At 43.4% G+C, this 21329-nt stretch overlaps 1 long non-coding RNA gene across 1 annotated transcript; it reads right to left on the bottom strand.

Moving 5' to 3' along the window:
• Nucleotides 1–851: 851 nt before the first annotated feature.
• On the bottom strand, nucleotides 852–5271 carry LOC118251405 (uncharacterized). Its single transcript, XR_004779803.2, has 4 exons — nucleotides 5228–5271; nucleotides 5050–5116; nucleotides 1372–1568; nucleotides 852–945 (listed from the first exon to the last, which is right to left on the bottom strand). It is a non-coding gene; the product is annotated as an uncharacterized LOC118251405 (long non-coding RNA).
• Between the last annotated feature and the right edge of the window lie 16058 nt (nucleotides 5272–21329).

Genomic DNA, 21329 nt, shown 5'->3' with positions numbered 1-21329 from the left:
GACTGTGGCCAGTGGACAAGCCCAGGTTGGAGCAGGAGCGAGGGGAGGTGTTCATTGCAATGTCAACCCCTATGGCTTGGTCCAAAAGCACAGAGGGTAGAGATTGTAATGGATATGCCTTCAAACTGCTGTAACCCATGATTTGAGCTGAATTTTATAGGAAGTGTTATAGGAGGAATCCTCTGCTGCTAGCCAGGCCAGAGGCAAGGGGAGGAACTCATTGTAATGTGGAACCCTGCAGCCTGGTTGGAAGGGACCAGGGGTGGAGACCGTGATGAATATATCTTAAAATTACTGTAACCCATTCAACCCAATATGAGTCACATGTTATAGGAAGTCCTGTAGCAGGAACCACTCAAACCAATAGAGGATGTTTCACAAGAAGCAGTGCAAGTGCAACAGTGACCCAACCTGAGCTGGTCTTGGTGTCCAGTAACTTCATGCAGCACACCACCTCTCCTGACCTGAGCGGCCACCACAACAGGTAGAATCTAAGTCATGGACTGAAAGAACTCAATGGACATTTTATGAAAATTTTAAGGGCATATCATGAGGGTGGTCCATAGACTAAGGGAACGTTACCTGTGTATGAATGGAAGGGTGGTGATTAACGAGGGTGTATTGGAAAGTGTGGGACCTAATGTAAGTGGTATGGAAAAAAGAGTGGATACTGTAATGGTTTTGTCTTATATAGAGTTAATTTTCTTTGCAGAGGCTCATATGATGTTATGTTTTGGATTTTTGATGAAAATAGTGATGATAACATACCGATGTTTTAGTTGTTGCAGAGCAGTACTTACACAGAGCCAAGGAATTTTCTGCTTCTCTGACAGCTCTACCAGTGAGGGTGTGCAAAGAGCTGGGAGGGGACACAGCCAGGACAGCTGGCCCAAGCTGTCCAAAGGGATGTCCCATACCTTATGATGTCATGGCCAGCAACAAAAGCTGTGGGAAAGAAGGAGGAAGGAGGTAATGTTTGGAGTGATAGTTCTTCCCAACAAGGCATTCTGCATGATGAGCCCTGCTTTCCTGGAACTGGCTGAACACCTGCCTGCTGATCAGAACTAGCAAATTAAATCCCTGTTTTGCTTTGCTTGTGCATGTGGCTTTTGCTTTAGCTACTAAACTTTCTTTATCTCAACCCATGAGTTCTCACACTTTTACCTTTCCTATTCCCTCCCCCATCCCACCTAGGGAGGGTGAGTGAGCAGCTGTGGTGCTCACTTGCCTGTCAGGGCTAAACCACAACAGATACCATGAAATTGCACAGAATCGCTTTCTATCAATACTATTCTAGTAGTCACTGTTCTTTACCCTGTTTTTTATTATACAGTTATTGCTCTCTGCAAAAGATAATAGGTACTGTGTTACCTTAAGCACAACACTGAAAAGGAATTTTGCTTCTCTGGATTATTTTTGTTTCATCTTCAATGTAGTCGACCTTCTGCAGGCTGTAGGTTCAGGAGATGGGCTGGAATACTTTTGCTTAAAATATTCTTCTTGGACTGGAGAACACAAGCCTTGGCTTCGCATGCTGTCTAGAAATAATACCTGAGGCAATTGAGGATCTGAAACATGATAAACATCAGTCCACATTGTGTCAACTGTTTATCAAAGCTACAGAATAAAGTCCTAGCTAACACAGAATTTCATGCTGAAAACCTGTGATCTTAATAGGTATTTTTGCACAAAAACCTATGATATATTCTCAAAGTAATTTGTATCTCTTTTCTATAATTTAAATCTTACTAATTATTTTTTAAAATGCAGAGGATTGAATTTCAAGTTCTTTCACTTGCAGTGATGAGTAGCTTGAGGTTACTTTTATTTATTTATTTATTTGTTTTATAAGCTTTTTAGAAGTCCATTGAAAGAAATTGGAAGACTTGCATTGGCTTTAATGGGCTCAAGCCAAATGCTGTTGTGAGCATTTGGGAGAGGTGCCAGCCAGACTCACAGGTGTTCCTTTATTTACTGGGGACAGAAGTGCTTGTGGTGCACAAACCACTGCCAGAACACGTGGTGTGTAACCTGCAGCAGTGACCAAGAGGGTATGGGCATTTTGTTCCCTCATTGACCTCAGTGAGGCTGCCTCCCAGAAGCTGTGTTGAGATTGCTAGCTCCCATCTGGAGCTGGCAGAAGGGGCTGTAATTCTATTATTTAATAACCAGACAGGCAGTGTGCAAGGTGCTTACCTCTCAAAGAGCACAGAGCATTTGACTAGCGCTACTGGGTCTGCTTCAGAAAGGCAGAATCTGAAAGATGGATCCAGCACCATGCAGCAGAGAGAATGCCAAATCCTGCAAGCTGAGTGTCAAGACATCTTCTGGGGAGAAATTTGGAGAATCCTTCTGCCACAGTGTGTGCTTTCTACACTGGGAGTTAGCTGGGAGATACCCCCATGCATGTGGGCATTGGTGTATGATGTTAGGGGTCAAGGGCATGCTGCCAAAGACTCCAGCATTTGGGTTCTGCTTTGTTCTTAGCTGATGATTTAAGGACAGGCTGCAGGAGTGGATACAGCTGCTTTGTAAACAAAAGCAGAGAGGAAATAATGAGCTTTCTGACAGATTGAGAGCAGTTAGTAAAATTTCTTGGAAAATCGGACTACCTGTTATATTTCTGGGTATAAAGAGCAGGATGTCACTCAGGGCTGCAGTGACTTGAGATGATGTATTATATGATATTTTCAATATGCTTTTTCTCATTAATCATGAAAGGTGTTTTTTGTTGTTATTGTTGGTGGTGGAGTTCTTTTTTTCAGCCTTGCTAAATGAAAGAGCACGGGGTGAGAGGGACATGTCTGGCATTTGTCTCATCTGAGGATGATGTAACCATTATGATCAGTTTCTTAAATGTCACTCCTTCTTTTGATATTCCTGTACAGGGATCTGAGTGACTTTCCCTGTTGACAACCAGGAAAAATGATTTGGAAAACAAAAGCAAATGACAAACTTTGAAGATTCATTGGAGCCTGGCCAACATAGGTGCTCACCTCTGCTCTCCAAACCCAAGTGGACTAAAGATGTGAGCAAGGGAGAAGGATGGGAAAGTGGTTTAATGCTGGTGCCTCATTCAACCATCCATGTGCTAGAAGGAAAGCAGGGAGCTTATGTTTTCTGTGTCTGCAGCAGGACAGGGAAGGGAGGCCTTCCTGACCTGCCGTAGCCATTTGCAATGTGATAGTATTCACACCACCCGCGTATGCTCCCTGCATGAAGTTGGTGCTGTGATCAGTCCCACTTCAGGCTGCAGTTATCTAGTGATCTTGCTGCAGGGGTGAACCAGTTGCGTCTGCAGGAGCAAAGCAGGATCATTTGTTTTAGAGGTGGGAGTTGAGGAGACAGCGATTTACTAAACCATGCAAAGACAAATTTTTCAGCTGCACCCATGGTCAGTCTTGGAGTGCAGGTTGCCTTCATCACATGGACAAGCAGACAACCCTTCCCAAGCATGAAGCCACTGTATGCTGTAGCATACATGCTGTATGCTAGAAAACCAAGGCCCCAGGAAATTTGTAAAAGAGCTGCCAAGGCCACCGAAGAGTTAATAGCCAGAAATTCTTCTGGGACATGCTTACTGCATGGATTTCCCAGGACTCTTCTATCTGCCTGATCACAGCCTAGCTTTTTGGCATGTCAGATTGCAGTAATTTTTCAGGAAGCACAGAGATAAGTGTGTTTCCCCACACTCTGGGAAACAATGAATTCAAAGTTCAGACAGAGGAAGTGCAGCTGTGTCGTTTCACAAAATCAGGTGCACTTTAACTTACATAGAGGGAATACATATAAACAAACAAAAAATAGAAAAAGGTGGGCTTGCAGCCAACATCAGGCCTTCTGCACCTCCACCAGCTGCAAGGGTTTTAATCTGTTACTTGCATAAGAGAGTTGACACTTCTGACTCTATTATTCACCATTCTGCTAATTCATATCAGTATTGCATGGGGTCAGCTGGTCCTGCTGGCTGAGAGGGGACATGAAAATTCAGATGCATTGCTCTATCTATTTATCTATTAATCAAATTCTAACTACACCTGTATTTGCTTGTCTGAACATATTTCACTGTGCAGCTGTGGGACTAGAGCCGTGATTATGTTAGTGTAAGCTTTTAACTGTATCTCTGACCTCAGGGAATTCATCACAGAATCACAGAATCGCTGAGGTTGGAAAAGACCTCAGGAAGTCATCTGGTCTGACCTCCCTGTCCTGGCAGAGCCACCTAGAGCACATTGCCCAGGACTGTCTCCAAATGGCTTTGAAGATTTTCAAGGAGGGAGACTCCACAGCCTCTCTGGGCAAACTGTTCCAGTGCTCAGCCACCTGCACAGCACAGAATTGCTTCCTGAGATTCAGGAAGAAATTCCTGTGTTACAGTTCATGGCCATTGTCTCTTGCCCTGTCACTGGGCACTACTCTAAAGAGCCTGACTGTCCTCTTTTCACCCTTCCTCAGAGAATTTACGTATACATTGAAAAGATCCACCCTGAGCTCCTCTTCTCCAGGCAGAATGGTCCCAGCTCTGTCGGCCTCTCCTCATAGGAGAGTTGCTCCAGTCCCTTCATCACCTTTGTGGTCCTTTGCTGGACTTTCTCCAGTGTGCCCATGTCTCTCTTGCACAGGGGAGCCCAGAACTGGATTCAGTACTCCAGGTGTGAATGCCCACCTACATCTCTGGAGTTGAGGGTAAGTTTTTTGCCTCACTAATTTACCAGTTCTCAAGCTACCTCCTGTCACCCCATGTGCAAGGCATGCAATAGCAGAACAGTATCTCAGTGGACAGCCATGCTGCTTTCCCTCAGTAGGACATTGCTTGGGGAATTTATATCAGGATACGGAAAAAAAATAACATAATGGTAATTGTTTCTGTTTCAGCAGTTCTTAGTTTTGTTGCCTTTGAACTGTGCCTGGAAACAAATACCTTTCTTCTTTATTTTCCTCTTGGGACTGTCAGGAGATCTGCTTTCAGGTGGTTTAATGAGAAACAAGCCTCTGTCAACAATGTTTAAGGAGCATGATTAATTGCTTGAGTCAAGGGCTGCAGCATACCTCCATCTAATATCTACAAACCAGGAGTCAGGGCCAGGACTATGTCCTCTCAGCAGTGTGGCTGTTCCTGGATACAAAAAAAAAAGCACAAATTACCCTCCTACCCCACCCCAAAACCTAAGCTGTGACACTGCCAACAGGGAATTTTTGCCCCATTTAGGACCCCATACTCACAAACCTTCTTTTGCAGATTTGACATCTGGATATTTCTTTGCCTTGCAGACTTGGGGCTGTAGCTGTATTTTTAATGTCCAGGGGAGGGTGCACTGAGTGCTTTGCAGCAGCCTAGCCACAAGGAAGCAAAAAGCAGCCTAGAAATCCCATCTGCACAGAGAGGAAACAGGGGTCCTTCTTGATTCTTCCAGCTCATCTGAAAGACAAGACGGGAGGAGTCTCAGGTCAAGGGCTGTATAAGTTTGTGTATTCATGGATGAGCTGACTAAATTCACGGTCCCTGATCACTGAGGTACAAGGATGTGTTTCTGCTTGGGGCTGGGATCATTAATGTTCACTACACCAGGGCTTGGCACAGCCCTACAAAGCACAGGTGCAGTGAAGAAGCCTAGCACCAGTTTTCCCTCCTCACCAGTGTAACCTGTGAGACTCAGAAATCCTGGAAAATATTAATTGCAGTTTGATCATTATAAGGTCTTTAGGGCATTTCTTCTGCTACAGTTGTCTTGTTAATGCACAATTTTCTCTGAGGTGGGGGAGATCCTGTGAGAGCCTTGGGAAGTGTACTTGATAATTCAGAGCCCTCTTTCCTCAAGGAACCAGCTCTGCTAAATCCATAATGATGACTTTCCACGCGACAGAAGCTGAGTCAAATGTGCTGGGATGTATTGGCAAGGGTTTGGTCAATTTTCTGACCAATCGTCTTGCAACATGCATGCTTGCCCCACATCTCTGCATTTTCTTTCCATATAGTTGCAGCAGTCTTTAAATCCATGTATTAGTCGTACTCATCTCATGGCAACGTTGCAAAATAGCTTAGTGCTTGTGTTTAATTGCTGGTCTAGAAAATGAATGGCTGGTTATGATATTCCTAGGTAAAAACTGTGGTAGCCCACAGATTGTCAGCAGCGTCCAAGTCCACGGCAATGCCTGAAACGGAACACTAATGCTTTGAGTTGGGTGGGCTCCTCAATCTACAAATGAGCTTCCAGCCCCTCAAGCCAGGCCAGCTTTGTTCCAGCCCAAGGAAGTAAGTGCTGAAAGCAGAAATGTCCCTTTCTGTGTTATTTTGGGAGCTGGGATTTATTCAGAGCAGCACTTTCTGAAAAAGAGGAACTCTCATACAAGGTGGGTAGACTGAGAAAATTGTATTTCATCCCTGGAAAAACTGGAGAGACAGGTCTAGGGCAAAATTTCTGTCCCACATATGGTTAAACCAGCACAAGGGACCAGGGCATGAATTTTTACTTTTACCATACTCATGTTTAGTTTCTTAAGGCTGGCTGGAAGTAATTCAGTTGTTGTCACCACACATATCTCTGCTTAAGAAAAAAAAGACAGCAGTAAGCCTGCAAAAGTTCACTGATATTCACATTTGATTGCTGAACAGCCAGAATAATATGGTGCTTAAGATGAATCATCTTGGCCAGCTTGAACTGTGTAAATGTGCTGAAAAATGACTACAAAAAGGGCAACATATTCTCTCTTGCCAGTACTGTCATTTACAGCAGGGACAGTTATGAGGGAAATGGAAAAGCTGGGAACTGATGTAGAGTAAGAAGGTGAAGAAAAAGCAAACACTGGGTCAGAAGAAACAATGTACCCAGCACACTGTGTGTCTCAATTTTGCTGGATTAACTGATCCTTGTGCCTTACTGCATATTTTAAAATTTATTGCAAATGCTACTGCAGCAGGCAGCAAGTTGTTCAGAGCCAGCTACAGAGTTTGCTTCATCCACAGGACATTCATTCTTAGGAGCTAGGCCAACAGCAGTGGTTATTATTTACTTACATGTGATTTCCCTCACCTGGTTTTATCATATATGGAGTTATTTATGCTTTGGGGAACAGTAAGATCTGGCTATAAAACATGTCACATCAGATTGGTGAGGTTTTACATTAATTCTCTTCTTTCACTGCTCATGGGCTACAGAAGACTCAGATCAAATCCACGAATATATATATTATTTCTGTATGAATTATGTCCCCTGTAAATGCTATGGCATGCTTACAAAGCTTTGATTACTCATCCCACCCTGAGCTGAGAAAATGCTGATCCCTGCAGAAAAAAGGGAAGACTTTGAAGTCTACCAACATTGGCATGTCATAGAGTGAATGAACCTGAAAGGGAAGTACAAGTCCTTACTTCTGATATAGTAAAAGGCTGGCATGTTCCTACAGATTTTTTCTTTCAGATGGCATCAGTTGCTGTCTGGCAACTTGAAGCTCGTCTGGCACTGCAAGATAGTTATAGCCATCCCGTGCAGTGCTAGGACTGCACCCATCACCTCCACGAGTGCCTTCCCATCTTCACACTCTTAATCCGGGAAATCAGCAAACTGCAGGGCAGATGATGTATGAACCTGTAAGGGCAGATCTGCAACCAGTGTGAACTGGCACATCTCCAGCAAAGTGGAGACAGAAGTTATGCTGATTTACTCTCTTTGAGACTCTAGCCCAAGGTAATGGCATGCTCTCTTCTGACTTCAATAGGAACAGGCGCTGGTGTTGGGAGCAAGGCTTCCTTCCACTAGTCCTCTAACGCAGATGTAACACAAAGTACAAGGGAAAGGAGCATCAAAAGCTGCCTCAACAGCAGCAGTTGGATTTAAACAACATGCACACCTTTAATGTTCCTAAGAGCCAGGTTTCAGATGTGTGAGTGCATTTTTTTTCTGATGCCAAGAAAACAGATGTGCAAGTTGTTTCCTAATAGCCACAGGCAGCGTCACACAGTGAAAGCAGCATCTCCCAGAGCTGGGTGCCTGCCTCGGCATGTGATGGAAAGGTGGGAGGAAATCGTCTGGGTATGTGCATTCCTTGTGGTAAGGCAAATTTAGCCCTGCGATGCCCATGACTAACAAATATGAAGCACTTAAGGTCTCCAAATTATAAAATCACAGCACTTGAAGTGTGTTGATAAGCTTTTACAAAGCTTGTAGAGTTTGGATGGAAAGAGAACATTGCAGGATTCAGAGAAAAAAAAAATGTGGCAAATAGGGACGTACCATAGATGTTGTATTTTGGAATTAAGGAACAGAAAAAATCCCTCTCAGAGGCACTGGGAATGCACATATTGTGTGGTTCTGACCATACTATGTATCAATATTAAAATTAAGTAACCTCTCTCTGCAAGTTGTTCTGAGTTTTGTAATTGCTGTGAAACCAGTGTGAGAGCATCTGACAGCACTGCCTGCTGACATGGAGCAGCAGGAGGACAGCATGCTCAGAGCACCCTCATAGACCATTAAACTACTTCTTTTTTCTTTCATTTTAAGGAAATGTCTCAACACTAATGATGGAACTAGAACATCCTTCTCTGATTCAGTTGTAATTTGCCATCCTCTAATTACTGAGCATGGTACTCATCCTTCAGAGGGTGGTCCTGATGCCTTATCAATATTCTGTTATTCTGTGGCACATTATGCAGCCCTGCTGTTGGCTGCCTTCTTGTTTCTCTGTACCTCTTATCTCTTTGCATCCTCTGCCAGAAACATAGGTTTAACCCTATCAACTCTGTGATGTTTCCTGAGCTACAGCTGTGCTGCAGAACAACCTCCTTCAGTTCAAAAGAAAAATTTTGGCTAGACCTCTTTAAAACCCTTTCCTTTCCATGGTGTCCCACAAAAACATGACAGCTGCTGGTGTGCCAGATCAGTGTATGTGATGTTGGTCAACATTACTTTGTTGCTTTTCTGTACCCAGCACTTATTTTATGTCCTTTGTCTGTTGTTTTTATATTCAATTTGTTGGGTCTTTGGGACAAGATTTGTCTTTGTTAGCTGTGCCCAACAAACTCTCATTACAGTATTGCAGATTACAAGTGCTCGATAACACACATAGCAAATAATCACAGAGTAATATTAACAATGCAGCTGAAGTACGTGTATCTAATTTGTACATCAAACTCACAGTGAAAATGTTTGTTTATCTATACTTGCATAAGAGACAATGTATGTTTGACTGAAAATTATTCCTGAAAAAGGCTGGTTAATACAGAGAGTTGTATCATGGTAACAGGTACATGGGCAATAATATCTCATCTCAGCACTAAAGGAAGGTTAAATGCTTTCCCTTTGCCTTTTTTCATAGTCAACAAACAAACAAACAAATTTATGTATATTCACAAATCATAAATACACCTGATGTGGTCCAGAAGATCATATCTTATAAATATCTAATTAATAATTAAAAAAAATCCCACACAAATAGCTGATAAAGAGCATTACAATGGCTTCAGTATTTTTCACTGATAATAGACTACAGGTTCAGGTTCCTGTAATAGCGTCTTTCAGCTAGCTGTGGTACAGAGCTGTAATATCCAAGTCCGACTCTGATAGAGTCCCAAGGACCCCTTAGGAGATGGAAGCTGTCTTTGGGGGTATCTTGTAATTTTTCTAATGACCTCTGATCTCTTGTACTTTATTTTGTGAGTAAATTCAATAGTATCTTTACAGAGTTTCTGTAAAGGCCATCTATATCTGCATGTCTGGTTGTTCCTCTCTGCCCCAGGCCTCACAAAGGTATTTTGTAGGACAGGAAGGCTCAGCCTTTTGGGAGAGGATGTGTTTACACTCAGACAAGAGCCTCAGGAGCCAGGATTGGACTTGAAGAACAGAGAAGAGGAACAGGGCTGGTGGACAGATGGTGCACTGTGGTCATAAGCCAGAAGCTCCAGGGTTAAAAGGTGGGTGCCTAGACATGAGCTAGACCCCAGATACTGACAGCCCCTTGGGAAACATCAGCTGGATCTCCTAATAGCTAGGTGCTGAGCATTAATGACATTTGGGCAGACGCCATCACAGCTGCAATATTCCTTGCAAAGCTGAATTCCAACTAGTCTCATTTATAAAAACGGTTACTTCAGGAGCATGAACAGCTCTCCCTCTTCTTAATAAGCAAACTGGTGTTTGAAAACAATCACAGCTGCTTGTGTTCTTGCCCTGCCACACCACAGCATAACCAGCAGTAGATTAATGTGCACAAGTCAAGTGGACATTTGTGAAGAAACAGTCTGTGCTGCTGTTCAGCAGCTGTCATCAGCCAGTGGTGCCTTGAAAGAGAGAGGAGACCACAAAGCAAAGCTCATTGAAGGAGAGAGGTGAATGGGGTGTCAGCATCCTCCACAACTTCCTTTCAGGGCCTTCCTCCTGGGGCCACCTCCTCAGAGCTGCCATGTCAGGTTGATGCTCTGCAAAGGACCACGTCCTTCCATGTCCATCTCATAGCCCTGCGTACACTTCTCAGAGACCTGATGAGGGAGTCAGCTCTTCTGCAAAACAGATTAACTATGAACCTTTAGAACCTGTCCACTCCTCAGTTCTTCCATCCTTACGGTTTTGGTTTGTCCGGCTTTTTCTCCCTTAAGTCCCATTTAAAATATCTTCATGGGTGATAGGAAAGCAACTCACACATATCTGTTGTAACCCAGATGGTCTAAAGGCTTGAGCAGGGCTTACAGAGGAATAGTACAATGAGAGTGTCTCATAAGAGACTTTCAAGTGAATAATAATTTTGAGTAAACACAGAGATCACATCCCACCCCCTTACCAGTCAGTCTGTTTTAGTTCTGAACAATAATAAAGACTTGAAGATTTCTTTTAAAAGTACCGCAGTGCTGCAGTGCTCTTGTTTAGGTAGGAATCCTTTTATTTATTTTTTCCTGTTTCTTCACGTTTCTTCTTTTTTCTCTTCTTCTTTTTCTTTTTCCTTTTTTTTTTTTTTTTTTCCAGTGTGTTTCATCAAGGCTTTACTGTTCTCATGATTCATTTTCAAAATTTTCCCTCAACAAATTACTACAGCTCCAGGATTCCTGAACAAATGAGACTAATCACTCACTCTAATTAAATGTTTCATATTTTATTAGACACTGCACGCAATCTTCAGAGTGGAGACCTCATACAAAGCCCTCCATATCTTCATATAAATCTCAGGCACATGTGAGTGATTTGGTCAGGGCAGACATTCATTTCTCTCACAACTTTTGTGATGCAGTGATGGCACTGTTGGTCACTTGAACTGGCAGCTGCCAGGAACGGCCTCACCTGCACACGAGGCTGAGGGAAAGGAAGACAGCATGAAATCATGCAGCACTAACAATGGCCAGCTCTTTGTACCATGTTGAAGGTAATGAAAAGGGACTTGGAGAGGCTCAAAAAAGCACAGACCTTTGCAACATATCCTGGTATTGGTGGCAGCCCTCAGCTAAGTTTGAACAGCTCTAAAGGGAAAATTCACTTCCTCATCCAGGGATCAGCTGTCCAGGTTAAACAATTAAAGTTGCTCGTGTAAGTCTCAGAAAGCTCTCAGGAAGTCAAACATATATCATTAAACTGTATCACTGGAAGGGTTGTATGGTTTCAGCTTTCAAAAGCTGAGGTGTCATTAGTAAATTTATGGGGGCACTTCAGACAGCTGTTTTCACTGTTGAAGCATAAATTATTGAAAGGCACAAAAGAACTAGCTCAGAAATAAACTGAGTAAGAGCCCACAGCCAGCAACTGATGAAAGAAGAAGAGAGAGTAATGTTAACTATAAATGCCTTGTCTCCTGTGTTGGTACTGGAAGACTTGCACAAGAGTAACTGGGAAGTGATGTTGCTGATGCAGAGGGAATGAGGTTCTTTACCACTTTTACTTATCTCTTTGGTTTTTTTTTTTTTTTTTTTAATTTCCAGTCCTATTTTTCTTCTTTCATCACCTGGGTAGAAATTAAAAAAGAAGAAACATTGTAAGAGCCACAGGAAATATATTTATTGAAACCCTGATCTCCAGAGAGAGATAGAGGAAACCATGAAACCATGCAAGTTGCTCTGAAAAAAAAATAATAATAAAAAAAAAATGAATAAGCTGGAACAGGAAGTTCAACAATAAAAATAAAAAGGAACCACAACTCCGCAACTATAAAATTCAGAACTAAAACAAAGAAAGAAACCACATGAAATACCTATTCCAGCACAAAAGAAGAAATAAAAAGGGAAAAACAAACAAACAAACAAACAAACAAAAACAACCATAAATGAGACATATTAAAAATGACCTTAAACATAACATTGAATCTATACTACAACACTAGGTTGCTGGGGATCCATATTTTAAGACAACAGCACATTAAATGCCAGGTATTATCTTGGAAACCTGACAACAGCACATTAAATGCCAGGTATTATCTTGGAAACCTGAGCTAGGGCTGTGTACTCAGACAACTGTGTCCACACCATTGGTCCTGAGATTCTGCACTAGTGAGATGGTGAGCGCTTTCCTCTTCATGCATTGCTGAAGTTCCCAGTCCTTTGCGGTGGAGTAGACAGTCATTTTTTAATTACCATGGGCGGCTTGAGTAGCAGGTTGCCAGTCCTGCTAACAAGCTGGTTTCCCATGACACGACAGCATATCCCTGAAGACAGGGCTGAACTGTCCTCAGGGGGCTGCATGACGGTAGGCACAGTGTATCACCTCTCTAAGAGTGCCGAGTATGTGCTTTTATATTCCTGCACATAACGCACACAGACATATATGCGTGTATATATGTACACATATATATGTGTACAAAGTGTTTTATTATTGTCTTTCTTGACGCTTAATGCAATTTGTGTTAATTGCAAATCATATTACACAGTTCATTTTAATTTTTGTTTGAAGCTTAGCAGCTCTCTTGAGATGAGCAATACCTTCTCAGGAGACACCACAGAGCTACTGGGCATCCCTGGCTGTTGCAGACCACAGCAGCTATCGGGTCATGTCCTCTGGGTGCCCTGACCTATGCTCTGCCTGCTGGCTGGAGGGGATGCCACACTGCAGAGAGGTGGCACAGAGGCCTACTAGGTGCCACCACACCTGGGGGTGGCAGGTAACAAAGCTCGGCTACTTCCATTGCTCACTCCTTCATAGGTTTTCAGCCCGAGGAAGCAGTTTCTAAAGTCAGTTCCATAATCAGACAAGGGGAAAAAATGAGTCATTTCACAGCTGAGGTGCATGCATACCATTGTCACTGCCAGTAAACACACCTCGGATACAGAGAGAGGCCAGTGTTGGGAAAGTTGCTGGCTCAGCAAATAGTGAAAAACTGCAAATTCTAACAGTTCATCCTGTTTTGAAGCATTTGAAAAATATGTTTTGGGCAGATGTATCTTTTGTGAGAGAGTGTTTTAATAAAGCCTGCAGCTTTGCAGTTCTCCCTCTCTGCTTTGCTAAGCAGGTTGTGACCCAGTCTGGCACGTTTCTTTCTGTGGGACAAGCACCTAAAACCAGGATATTGTATTGGAAACCTGAGCTATCTTATACAAGAACACTGTATAAGGCTTTCCAGAAAAATAAAAAGGTAGTGGAAGTAAGGCAGTAAAATGGTATGATGAACACGCAGGTGCCTTTTTTCCTCTAGATCTGTATTACAACACATGCACAGACAATAAATTGCATTAAAGTACTTTATCAAGTTTGCAATATCAATTAATTAAAGATGTAGGAAATGCCAGAATGAAGACTTCCTATACAATTTTAACTTTGTTGCCTTTGTACCTTATGCAGCAGGACATGGTTTTAAGAGACAACATATAAATTTTCCCATAGACCTATACCTCATAAAGTTCACAGGGCAGATGAGTCCCCTTAGCGAGCAATTATTCTGTGCTTTATTCCATCCTTGCTATTTAATATGAGGCTTTATATTTTATTTATTACTCATCTGTGTAAATCCTGCTGTGAGGATGAAGTCATTAACTGCTTTATAGGCTTTTCTCTGGTGCTTACCATTATGAAGCCTGAGTGTTTCACAAACAATAATGGATATGTCCTCCCACTAGCTCTGCAGGATGATGTTATCTCCATCTTACAGCCAGCAAGTTGAAGCACAGAATGATTAGGATCCAACATATTCCCTAAGTTTATGTTCTTAGTTTTGAGTACTCAAAATACTAGAACACTGATAGCCTGAGTTTTTTATGTTGCAGAGCATTGCTTAAAGAACAGTTGTTTCACGCTTGAGGCTGGTCTATCCTGCATACTGGATGCAATTGAAAAAAATGGTTTTTGACTGGTACCTGAAGTTTGTACAACACTGTAATTGCTGCCCACCTAGCTAGATCTGGCTTGTGGGGTGCTACTTCACGTCCACTGCTTTTGGGTTGGGTTTGTGGTTTGTTTTTTGCCCCCTTAGGGGAAGGATGAAATTTTTGAGTGGCTGGTAGAGGACAAACAGTGAGTACTTGGAGCTTAGGACTTAGACCCTGAGGCACTGATCCCAGCTCTGCTTTGGAGTCAGGGGTTTTTGGCTGAACTGAAGCTCTGTCTTTGCTCAGTCTACCTATATTGCAGCAGTCTACAAACAAGGCCAAGAAAAAAATAAAAATACCTAAGCAAGAAAACCACTTTTTAAGTTAAAGGACAGCATTGGCATAAGAACAAATGGTTACAAACTTCCCACAAAGACATGCAGGCTGTAATTTAAAGGAAAACACTTCAACATCAGAGAAATATGCAGTAGGCTTCTAAGAAGGCAATGGGCAAAGAAAGGTGCTTTTAAGATGCAGCTGGGTAAGATCGTAGAAGGACAAGCATATATATAATGCCCCTGAGAGCTGGGGTGCTTTTCACTCCTGTGAACACTTGTCCCTTCTTCCTGCCTCATCCAAAGCAGGTTCCTTGGTCTCATCAGGTCCCTTTTGTCCCAGACAGGGTGAGGAGAGGCACCAGAGTGCTCACAACACAGCTGGGAGGAGGTAGATTTTTTGGCTTATATCTAGCTTTCTGAACTAGAGTTCCTGGTCGCAGCAGGCAAAGCGGAGAGTTCTCTTTGTTACTCTGCCAGACACGGTCACTCAGACACTAAAGGTGGACGGGCTGGGGACCGCTGACCCAGGAGCTCTGGAGACATGTGCTCACCACGACATGCGCAGAGCAGGTCTTGTGTGAATAGCTTCCAAAATTTCAGCTGATAAAATCAGGGTCTCCACTCAGTAGTGATGATTTATTAGGCTTACATTCTGGACAAATTTGGGAATGTTTTCATGGGATGACAGAAGGCAGGTGCATAAAGTGAAAGCAGTTTTATTCAGCTTGCCAAATATTTCTCAAACATAACAGGACACCCCAAGATGCTCAGAGTAAAGGCCACTGGAATACTTTATAAATAAAAGCAAAGCAACATATCTTCCCTAGTTCGGTATTCTTAAGTGTCTGAACTGGTTTTTTGTTTGTTTGTTTGTTTTTTTCCCCCCACCTTTAGAAACCAATACTGCAGAAGCACAATGCAAACATCTGGCACACATAAAAATCAGATCAGATTGTCAACATTTGCTGTTTAAGGAACCTAATATCATATCTAAAAACAGAAAGTGTCCAGTAACTTTAAGAATGAGTTGCATTACCAACCCTCCCTGTAATATTTTATTTAACCTCTCTGGAGCATGTTGTGAGTGCTTGGTGTCCTTCCTGCAAGTCCTGTCATGCTGCTGCACACCAGGAAGCTACCTCTTCCCTGTATGATTAAGGCACTGAACTGTGAATAATTACCCATATTTAATTTTTGGGGTGTACTCTGGCTGCTGGGGTTCACCAGCTGTGCACTAGATCAGACCTGTGTGGGCACAGAGCGAAATGTGTGCCTGTGCATGTGTACATGTGTACATGTGAGTGCATGTGTGTGCACGGGTTCTGGAGGTACCTACCCCATGACTGATTTCACTTTGTAGCCATGACTGCACCCTGATATTCAATGAGATTCAAGGCAAAGGCTTTGCCCTTTTGCCCCACTGCTGCACAGAAGGGCAGGGGAGCAGCATCATTCAAGGATGTGGGATCACTGCTAAGCTGAGGACAAGTATATCAGCAGGCGCTTGTTCGTCTGGTGGCCATGTGAAGGACAAGCCCCAGTGTCTGTTTGCATGGCCACAGCTCTTCTTTGGGACAGGGGCAGGAACAGCTGCCCCATGCAGGTCTAGGGCAGGCACTGTGGGGCACAACAGCCACGGCCCTGAGGTGCTGGGAATCAGCTGGCCAGGGTTGAGTAAATGCAAATAAATCCCTGAAAGGTGGTGGTGTCCCAGGCTTCATACATGTTGTAAAAAACCTTCCAAAAGTGTGCTTCCCATTTTTAAATGCCAAGCAGTGAGAGCCAAGTGGCAAGAGCATTCACACAGGAAAGAAGTTGTTTCATACTTTACCCATGGAGGCACGAACCCTCATCTCCCACATCTCATGAGTGTTCCAGCCCATGCCCATGTTGTAGGCTATGGGGAGAGTGGTGGTACTCTCTTTCTCTTCCCTGAGGCAGCAAGGCAAAGAAGCTGAGCTTTACTGGATCTGGCTTTGAGCCATATTGCAGATTCTGACCAGGTAGTGACCGGGAGAGGAGTCTTCGACAATATCCTCTAAATGCCTTTTTAAGATAAAAATCAATTTTTTCCTCAAGCAGAATAAATTACTGAGCTTTGTTCCTGGCATAGTGAATATAAAAATAGCCTGGCCATAGTCTCAATCTATAAACCTATAGCAAATGAGAAAAAGAATTGCTTTAAAGTAGATTTTTATAAAGAATCTACTTGGGATGGCCTGAAATGAAAGGGAATTACTTTATCTAATCTTGCCAGGAAAAGCATTTCAGCACAGAGGAGCATGAAAGTGAATGCTTGACCCTTCTTGGAGGCCAGTTTCCACATGGGGTCAGGCAGAAAGACAGCACCCGATGATGGCTGAAGATAAATCCAGGATAAAACATGGAACAGAGTGAGAGTTCAGGCTTTGTGGTTTATTCTTGAGCCTACTCACTGCTGAAAGAAAATTGAAGTGATTATATAGCACTTTGAACTTAATGGAAAGAAGAAAGATAGTGAATGGTTGATTGCATCTCTTCTTGAAGCCACTCAAGTACAGGCCATTGCCCATTACACAGTTGCCAAGGCAGCACTAGCTGGCAGCTGGATAGCTCAGGACCCCCTCTCTAGCCTTCCCTGGTAAAGATTAACCACATCACCTCACTTGCCTTCATCTTCAGGGCAGGCCAGAGCAAAAAGTACTGCAGGTGGCTTCAGCACTTCTCCCGTTGCCTTCAGCCCCGGGCCAGACTAGGCTGTAATGACAGCAGTGGGCTCCCCCAGGGGCTGGGCAACCTGGCTCATGTGGATGTTTGAGAAATCCTCCTACACTTTTGTAAGAAAAAGTTGTGTTCCCCTAAGGTTCCTAAAGAGTAAAATTACCCAAAATTACCACTTTGCTGTGTCTTCAGGAGACTCTTATGCAGTGTTGAGTACTGACTCATGATGCTGAATGCTCCTGCTTGACATGAACAACCAGAGATATGTGCAAGGTCCTGCATCTGGGCCAGGGCAATCCCAAGCACCAGTGCAGTCTGGGTGAGGAGTGAATTGAGAGCAGCCTTGAGGAAAAGAACCTGGGGGTGTTGGCTGACAAGAACCTCAAGGTGAGCCAACAGTGTGCACTTGCAGCCCAGAAAGCCAACCGTACCCTGGGCTGCATCAAAAGCAGCGTGGCCAGCAGGGTGAGGGAGGCGATTCTCCCCCTCTGCTCTGCTCTCACGAGACCTCACCTGGAGTGCTGTGTTTGGCTCTGGGGTCTTAACAACAAGAAGGGCACGGACCTGTTGGAGAGAGTCCAGAGGAGGGTCACAAAGATGATCAAAGGGCTGGAGCACTTCTCCTATGAAGAGACACTGAGGGAGTTGGGGTTGTTCAACTTGGAGAATGGTAGGCTCTGGGGTGACCTACAGGAAAGCTGGGGAGGGACTCTTTGTCAGGGAGTGTAGTGAGGGTAGGTTTTAGATATAAGGAAGAAATTCTTCACTCAGAGGGTGGTGAGGCACTAGAACAGGTTGCTCAGAGCTGTGTCCCTCACCCCTGGGAGTGTTCAAGGCCAGGTTGGATGCAACCTTTGAGCAACCTTGTATGGTGGGAGGTGGCAACACCACGGCAGGAGGTTGGAACTGGGTGATCTTTAAGGTCCCTTCCAACCCAAACCATTCTGTGATTCTATGTGCTTGATGGATGGCCTGAGGTCTTGAAGGAGGTTGTTTGCCTGGAAACTGTTGCAGGGACATGGATAGGGATGAGGGCAGTGAATTTTAGCCACTACTAAGAATGAAATAAGTTGTCACTCAGGTTACGCAGCTTTCATTAATTCAGACCAAATGGACAACAAAATTACCATGGTGGAGCTTTAAAAGTAATAATGAAATTATTGTGGTGTGGAGAGACAGAGGAAAGGATACTTGGGCTATGGTGGCTTTGTGACCATGATCAAATCACTGCAAATTCCATTCTCATATTTCCCCTGTAGGGTCAGCTCAATGCCTAATAATGTCACCTATCACTGGCATTAATTACATCGCTGCAGAAAATGCTTTAGCTGGCCACGAGAGGTCTCCTCCATTGCTCTGTGGAAAGATTGTAAATGTCCACTGGAAAATGCTGCCCTAGTGGGAGAATACTAAACTAAAGCTTGCACTGGACTCCAGGTCACTAAGAGCAAAAATATGCAGGATCCAGACATTGGGGATTAGCATAACTTTGTGCTGGAGCTGTCAGAACACTTGCACTAAAGCTGATGCCTGGATATATATATAAGAGCTTATCATGCACAGCAACAGCAAAGGTTTGAGCTTGTCAAACAGAAAGAGTAAGTGTGAATGCACTTACTTTCACACAAGAAGCTAACAAATAGATTTTTCTTGCTAACATTTGGTTGGACAGTTGGTAAAAGACTAGACCTGGACCTGATCTACAGGTCAGCAATGTCCTCTTGCTGTCTGTTCCAAAAGAAGGGCACAAAATATTCTTGCGCTGCTTTTCATTTAAAAATAGCTAAATTCAGGGGACTACTGAGAAGTCTTTTATTCTTCCACTGAAGAAATATATCAAAGAGAGAGAGAGATTTCTGGCCTGCATATAGGTTAATTACCTGCTCAGCCACAGGAATCAGGTACTTTTATGTGAATCAACCAACCAAGAAGAGGCAGAAGAGGCAAAATTCCCCCTCATTCAGAAATAGAAAAATTACTTCCAAGTGGTACATTCTTGGTCTGCTCCCAAAAATACTGACATAAATGGGAGTTTGCTTTGATAAAAAGACAGAGTGCCTGGGAACAGTTTAGATACACCAATACTCTCTTTGCAGGGACCATGATACCATTTTATTTGTATATTTACAGTATGGCTAGGTTTCTTATAGGCATGTTTCTTATTGAATTCAACTTGTGGCATGTGCTAAAACTTATTTTCAGTGTATGAGATCAGCCTACCATTACCTCAGCCCAAAGTCCCACACTCATGGCCCCCCAAAATTGCCTGCTCTCCTTCACAACCCCTCCTACATCTGTCCTCCACATCTCCCAGATCCTCTCTTCTAACCTCCTTGTTGTGTCCTCACCAGTGGGCAGCTGGGGGCTGGCGTCCAGGTGAGATGTGCCAGTTGTGGGCTGGAATGGATGCCCTGAACACATGCTTTCACTGGATAAATTCATCTTCTCCTCCAATATGTTACTGATTTTAAGAAAACTAGAAATCAAGACTTCTCTCAGTCACATACAATTCTAACTGTAGCGACCTCCAGAGTTGAAAGATGGCCCAAGAGCAAGATTTCTTGTTTCCTTAGGAGACTGTGCTAAATAGGGATAAAAATAACCACTTTGTCTGCTTTTCAGAGGTGAGCTATCAAATACAAGCATTCACCAAGAATTTTAGCTATAAAAAGATGGCAGTTCTTTTAAAAAGGTGGAAAAGAAATATGTGCATGGATGTGCATGTGTATGCATACGTGAGTAGGAACAAATGATGGAATAGCTTCAACACTGAGCTTAGGCATGAAGACAAAGAAAATAAAAAAAGATTTATGGAGGGAAGCTCAAAATAAAGTCCTAGTTCTGAATTTTTCTGGATTTTATGAAAAAATTGGTGCAGATCTAGATTCAAAAGTCCTGCTTCAATAATAAACCCAAAGTGGTTCACAGTGCCTGGCAACGCTGATGCATAGAAAACCTCAGACAGAAGCTGGAAGTCACAGCACTAAAATTGACTGCTTCCTCATGATAACCTTCTAGGTCTGACAGTTACACTTGCACTTCCAGACAACATTCACAGATCTTGACTCCCAGGAACCAATACTTACTATCCCTCCTGAAAAAAAATCATGTGTTTGTGAAACTGTCATGGCCCTGGGCCCTGTTAAGTTAGGCAATGTGTTATAAACACCAGAGGTGTTTCAGGGTGTTGTTCAGTGGAGCAAGAGCCTCACCTCCCTCATCACAAGAGTCAGAGGAGACACAAGAGCTCGGATGGTGAAAACAACCTCACAAGTGTTGCAGGGTGAAAAGTTGAAGGAGGAGAGATGAAAGACACTGCTTCTTTTTCTGATGGCACCTTTGCAATGCTGGGTACATCTACCCACACAAGAGGGGTTGTGACCGATTTGTTCCCACCCTGAGCTTTGACTCAGACTCTCCCCACAGTATGACTGACACCTTTGAAGTTGCTGCCAGTTTCCACTTGAAGAGCTGTTAGACTGCCTTTACTACTGCTTTTTCCTATGAAACATTTTGAGGTGGGCCATTTTCAATCAAGCTCAAAAGCTTGATTGCCTTTAAAAGCTCTATTGCCTTGAAAAACACCCTCCAGAGCAGCCATACTTCCTGCCCCATCCCAACCCACCTCAGTGGCCGCCAGCAGAGGATGCCTGTGGGTAGCTAGTATCAGAGGTGAGTGCAGAGGGCTCACTTGCTGGGGATGTTTGAGTGCAGGGGTCCCACATGCCCAGAAAGCTGGTTTTAGCTGAACCTTCCTCTGGGACCATCTGGTACATCATAGGGTAACCAGGGCTGCTCTCTGGCCTCAGAATATTTATAACACTTCCCTCCCTCCCCTGCAGTGCTCCACCTTAGCATTTCCCTTTGTTAAATACTTCAGCTCCTTCTATCCCACTGATGCATCCAAAGAGCTCAAAATTATTTGGCAGTAAGGAGTTAGCTTGGCTTACCTGCTTCTTTCTTTGTATTTGACTTATTCCCAGACCTACAGGACTATTCTTGGTTTATCTGTACATGCAGAGCCCTGGTACAGAAACAGGAAAATGAGTAGGTGTGTGGTAAACAAGCTCCTGCATCAA

This window comes from Cygnus atratus, chromosome Z (genome assembly GCF_013377495.2).
Source record: "Cygnus atratus isolate AKBS03 ecotype Queensland, Australia chromosome Z, CAtr_DNAZoo_HiC_assembly, whole genome shotgun sequence".
NCBI lineage: Eukaryota > Metazoa > Chordata > Aves > Anseriformes > Anatidae > Cygnus > Cygnus atratus.
The sequence above is the reverse complement of the archived record's forward strand: the minus strand, read 5'-3'. Positions and strand labels throughout refer to the sequence as shown.